Genomic DNA, 6,799 nt, shown 5'->3' with positions numbered 1-6,799 from the left:
AACAGATGTTATATCTTCAGCTTCACAAAAAATCCGACTTGTAATTCTTCATCATAATACCTGATAGATCAAATCACGGCAACTGGTAGATGGTGCTGATACCATGTTATGTATTAATACCAGCAGCCACAATAATAATAAATTAATGCCGGTAGTCAACCTGCCAGCTTAGGGGCAGGAAGTGCAACACCACACGTGAGTACCACTGCAAATTACTTTTCAATTAATCACAGAAATTCCAAATTCAAGGTGTGAATTCTGAAAGTGACTTTTTTAGGGAAAAATTTCTCCGTTCCTACGACACGCTATTACTAATCCACTCCGTAAAGACACTGATTTAACGGAAACATCCTTACAAGGATTTGAAAACTCTATTAGGAACGCAATAAATGCTACAGACATTACTGGTAATGCTTTTCAAGCAGGACTGACACACTTTCTACATTTTACAAAACATTAAAATTCAAATTCACACTGATGCGTAATGAAAGAAGTCAAGTGGAACGAACTTCTTGGTTTTGGATTGTGTCAAAAATTTTCATGCTGTCGTGCCGGCATTAACATCGTTTTACAGTTTGTGCACGAATAAGGACATAATGGGCCCCGTTCACAACAGTAAACAGCAAGAAAAGACATTTAAGTTTTTAGTAAACAATGTGGGTATATTGAGAAAATGTTGAACTCTTGAATTTTCCGAAATAAAAGAGTATTTCTCAAAATATTTCCCAGGTGTACATATATTAAGAAGTACAGTAGACTCTCGATAATTTGAAACTCAAGGGACCTGGCAAAAAGTTCAAATTATCGAAAGTTCAAAACATAGTGTGGTTCAAATAGTCGAGAGAAAGACAAGAAAAAATTCACAAATCAACGAGAGTTTCAAGGCAAACAGACAATAGTCAGGATAAACAAACCAATGAGAGAAGGAGCGTAAAATCCACAAACTCCACTTTGTCGAAATATCGTAAAATTTATATTTTGTAAGCTATTAATTCTTCTGGTGAAACAGATTTATGTTACGAAACTTCCAAGAGTCCTTTATTACAAGACATAAGTCAAAAAATGTAAATCTGATTGTAAACCTGCAATTGCATTTGTAAGAATGGCTTGTTCAGAAGTTTTCTGTTTTTTTTTTGTACGCCCACGCGAAGGACTTCAAGTTAACAAGAGTTCTTGTGGGAAAAATTCAAATTATAAAGGGTTGGCCGGAAAAAAATTCTCTATTTTACTTCAAATTAACGAGGGGCCAAAATACATTGAAAATTTTTAATTTATCGAGAGATATCGAGGGGACCGGGAAAAACTTCAAATTATCGAGAGCCTACTGTATAAGTATAGGAAAACTATTTATGGAGCAAGCTAAAAAAGTGCTGTTTTCTTGTACTAGGTGCGTGCAAAAGGCTTTCTCCAATCTCAATCAAAGTCATACTGGTTTTTTCATTTCGCTTATTTGGACAGATATTTTTAAAATGTTACAATTTTGAAAGATCGTGTTACCGTGTTAAGATAATATAAAAATTTGTTTTATAAATGGTGAATTTACCTTCAACTTCGTGATTCGTACATTATATTCATTCCAGGCTTCTACACATACTTTGCATATCATTTAACATTCCTTCATATATTATTTACGAAGCATTTTTAATTTTTATTAATTCTCTACGATACATCACACCTAAATCTGATTGTGGTCCAAGACTTGAAGAATGTAAATTTCTTTTTTTCTCATCCATAAACGATGCAAATGATACTCATGATAATTTATAGCAGAGGCGTCCTAAAAAACGTACAAGTAGCCCGACCGCCTCGCAAATTATTCAAATTAATAATTAACAAACAAATATTTTTTTTCCTTCTAACAGTCGGTGTGTGTGTGTATTTCCATATGGTTTTGTTTTTATTACCATGAATGAGTGAATAAGATGGAAGAAACGACGACGTCGACGCCTTGGGCGGCGTGAAATCACGACATCAACGAGAGAGAAGGAGAGATACTTTATTTATAAATAATTCATGGGAAGGTGGTGGATTCTGGGAACGGCGGCGAGCTGTGTTGTTGATATCGCGGGCGGCCGTGAGTGAGTGGAACAACGCGGTTAAATGACGTCAGATGGAGTGGGTCGAAAACGACGGCCTCGCAGAGTACAACCAGACTAGGACGAGACCGTAGCCTGTTTACTAACGACTGGCGAAAATTTTGACTTTTGACACACACCTTTCCAACAAGCTATACGTATTCCTGTCATCTTCCATCATCTTATTACGGCGAATCGTGTGCGATTATCCTTTTTTGATCTCTGAACTTGTTTCACAACTTTCTTTGTTATCGCCTCATCGCGTGCCCCACATTTTGGGTTTCTCAAGATTTTATAGAGCGCTTATTAAATATCATAAGGACACCAACACCACAAGCAACGCAATTTGAGAAAATTGTGAATCTCCTATGATTTCTAATATATTGGTAGTTCTGGTTCTCTTTGACAGTTTTACGTTGTCACTGTCGCCAACTTTGAATATCAAAACCGTAAAACAGAAGGAGCAGGAAGAATAAACTAATCCCATTTAAACGGTCCCTTTTTTTCCTGCTCTAGAGCTGCTTTTTATATCTTCAATTAAATTCTAAACTAGCTCACGGATTCTATCTCCCGACCAGTTGACAATTTGAATGCAAATAGGCTCACATTCGATCCGTGTTAACAAAAGTTGTCTGTCTATCTCTTATCGATCTGAAGAAAAGCCGCCTCTTAATTAGCGACAATCTGATTTTCTTGTGAATGCATGAAATTGAGTTTTATAAGCCTAGATCGTTATCTTAAAGTTTGATAGTGGACCTCGGTTACTACTTGTCTCCGAGCGTATTCTACCATGGCACTATTCTTAATTAAAAAAAGATCAGGTTTCAACAAATCATTTTCGTGTGGCAGATTTATCAATGATCGTGATCAGCGAACCATTTATGTGGCGGCGAAGCTATTGTGGACTCTTATGGTGATATAACTTTGAAATCGAATAGCTAAACCCAACGAAGGATTAGAGCAAAGTGGTGTTTGAATAGTTTTACGCCCCATGGAGTTGGACAGGTCGCGATGGTAGACCAACCAGTGGCGGAGCGTGCCAAAAACAGACAACAATGGAAGGGAATGGTGAAATTAGCCCATCGTCGCCAATTGCCCGTTCCAAAATGTTTATTTTTCGAGTTAGATCACGAAAAAAAAATCACACACAAATCACAAATCAATGGTGGTTTTGAGTGGATAACTTTTCGTTCTTCACGAACCGTCTCTGACGGCGGCACAGACCAACAGAGTGGGACTGTGGGAGCCGTAATGATAACCATGCCAGCGTGTCATCTCTATCTGATAATGCAACGGTCCAGTGGACGCAGACACGTGCACCCGTGGGCGCGATGTTTTCCAGCTTTGTCGTGCATATTAAAGGTTAAAATATCGTTGGGAACAAAAAAAAGGTCTGACCCTCCTCCACCGACGCGTACAAACTAGTTTCTGCGGACTTTTAAAAATTTCTTTTCGATAGGGTAAACGTCCCTAAAATGGCCCCTATTTTTTGCTGATGCTATTTGGGTTTCCGGAATGTTTATAGCCCAGGCTATCAATAAAAAACCCCCTAGAAAGGTGTCGGTTCTCCTCAAGCAGCACTTTCAAGACCGCATGAATCAGTTTCTCGTTATCCCAACCGGAAAGTCCTAAAGCAATTTTCCTTGGAACCCAACACGTTTTCGCCGCTCCATTTACCGATCACGGTGACCCCTCGGCGCGTTTTTTGCTCAGTAAATAAATGTCATTGTAAAGCCACAACAACGACCTTCCGTTGTGTCCGGCATGCACACATATCGAAACAAACTTAGCGTCCGTCGACCGCCGCCCCCCGCGCCACCGACACCAACGCAATGCTATGCCGAGGCGACCGTGATTCACCCGACTCGGTAAGCATCATCGGCGGCATGAATCAGGCAGGCTGTGTGTCTTTGAAGGATGCGGCAGTGAGCCACCCGCGGTCCGGGGCGGGGCTTTCCCACAGTCGTGAGCGTGACGCACGGAGGCACGTGTTGCTCGACCTCGGGCCAGACACGAGAACACCGTGCTCGCCACAGCCTGCTTGCTTGCTTGCTCACCCACCTGTATCTCGGCAGCAAACACTGCACGCTCCCCACACATGTGCCAGTGGCGGCGCGGAGGCGCGGATGGCGCCGAGAAGGCGGAAATTGCGGAAAACCAGATCGGAGGAAATGGCTTTCAATGGTTTTCATGGAATCGAATATGATACTTTGACGTTAGGCCGACCATCGGAATGCTTCTATCGACACTCGTGGATTATACCAGAAGCTTGAAAGAAGTTGAAAATCTTCAAATAGTGTAAATCACAAAATATAATACATAGTTTCACAATGTGCCTCTCCTCGCCTCGCTGCAGTTGGCACCTTTTTACGTTAGGCTTCCAACTTTGTCAGTGTCAAAATGTTTGATTTTTTTACGTCGCCTTAAATTGTTACGTTGCTATTTTTGAACAAAATGGGTTTTCACTTTTATAAATAGGATAACAGAATGGTACAACATTGGATCCTTTTATGTGTTATTATTTCAATCAAGAAACATTCTATACTACAGCTCATTACTATTGGTCCACTTATTAAAAAGTAAAGTTGGAGCAGCCCCTAGCAATTTTTATCGAAAACAGTTGGCAAAAAAGCGTTTGACCTTGAAGCAATTGGGACATGCGTAAAGTCCGTTTTTTTTTAAAAAACCACCAACACCGCAATTTCCCCTGCATTACAACCGGCAACATTGCCTAGGGAGATTTTTGGTTAGAAAATTGTTGTCAAATTTTTGACATTTCTGAAAATTAGGCAGTGTTTTCGTTAAAAACGTTTCTTTTACAGCCTGTTGGATTGAAAATTAAATGATTTAATAGTAAGACTCGGCACAGCCTGAAAGGCCATTTTGTGTAATCAAATAGAAAATTAGGCAATTAACCTATTTGATTTTATCACCAAAAAGTCACCATCGACGACGTTGCCGGTTGTAAAGTGGTGGGAGAGTGCGGTGTTGGTGGTTTTTTAATAAAAAAACGGACTTTATATGCTAATCGTCCTGTGCAAGTTTGCTAAAACTTGTTAAATTCTTATTTAAATCTCTCTTTTAGAACTAACCTTTGATTAATTTTTAACTAATGTGAGATGTTGATGCATCAAACGTTGACAACGTGTTAACCTCAAAAATCGTTATTCAATTTTCCCCTAATTTGCTCCCTAATAAATTAAAAGCCGGATTCACACCCGAGAATTTTCGAAAATTTACACAGGAGAGTGGACTAATAGCAATGAGCTGGACTTTAATTTCATTCCCGAATTTTCAAATCGCGGATTTGACGACAAATATGTAAAAAATTAAGAATGGACTTAGCTACTTAACGACCTTAGCCGACGATTAGTTTGTATCAGACACAGACACTAGGGAAAAACAGTTAATGCAAGAGTATATCCAAGAAGGCCTTGTATGTCATCGTTGACAGGAAATGCATGACAGTTCAGTAATGTCAAAGTCCACGTGTGAATAACGTACCATCGCGCTCAAAAAAATCTAAGACAGTGAAATTTTAGTCGATTATTCTTGGTTTCAAGTCGTGTGGTAATTTTTTTAGTAATCTATGAGAATTTATTTGTCAAAATGACATGTCTAAATTCTGCCATTCTGGGATACAAAAATCAGTTACACCAACCCACTTCTAACGTGGGCATGGCTATAGTTAGATGATAATGAAGCAAATGTTGACAAAACGGCAGTATTCCTGTCTCGAGAAAAATTTTTCAATTTTGAAAAAAATTTCAAATTTGACACATGTCACATATCGGAAAGACGGATCCAGCTTGCAATAATAATGTCTACATGAACATTTCAGTTTTGGAAGTGTTTAAAGGAACATCTTGTCTTAGTTTTTTTTTATCGCGATGGTAACAAAAAAACAGAGGCTCTTTGATTACCATTTTCAAATAGACCGACAACGCCCCGAAAAGATTACATTTCGAATATCTTATAAACTAATTTTGTAAAAGACTTGTGGGGCATATAATTTAGATATTTGAACGGCACAAGGATTTTTAATATCTCAAGGATACTTTTAACTTATGTATCTTCATATGTTTGTTCGTTTTAATTTGTCAGATTTCCTGTAATTATGATAAAATTTAAAAACCTTTTTTTTGACACACATAAACTTCATTACGCTCCCTCCAATTTGTACACCTTGTGGTTAACAAGTATTTAACTTTTACCGTTAATTTGTTCGGGGGAAACCATCAAGAAGTCATAAAACGGCCATCATGTGGCGTCGAAGGGATTTGCTAAAACAGTCATGGGCACCGTCTCCAAAGAGATCACTTCTTTGTTCCTCACAGTAGGAAACTTTATGGAAATGAACCCTAAATAATGTGTGCATATTTTCGTCGGTTTTCGGGATTACGACCACAATAAGTTGTATTACTCATTTTTACACCTCCAGTGGCTTAACTTACGCACAACTGCAATTTATTGTCTGTTTCAGGAAAGAGATTAGATAAGCTGGTCCTCTAATGCCTTAATTTACGACGGGGTTAAGAGGGCGCGCGCTGGGGATTTTGATAATTACAGGACAGGTTTAAACCGGACCATAGCGTTAGTGCAACTATTTATTAGAAACCGCAGAGATAATTTGTCACATTTTATCCATTATTATTTGATCTGTAATGTCATCATGGATGTATTTTATCTTGTGCATGCAAAAATCCGACAACCGCTGCGTCCTG

This window comes from Gnatocerus cornutus, chromosome 9 (assembly GCF_029298725.1).
Source record: "Gnatocerus cornutus isolate USDA-ARS CGAHR chromosome 9, icGnaCorn1.1, whole genome shotgun sequence".
Lineage (NCBI taxonomy): Eukaryota > Metazoa > Arthropoda > Insecta > Coleoptera > Tenebrionidae > Gnatocerus > Gnatocerus cornutus.
The sequence above is the reverse complement of the archived record's forward strand: the minus strand, read 5'-3'. Positions refer to the sequence as shown.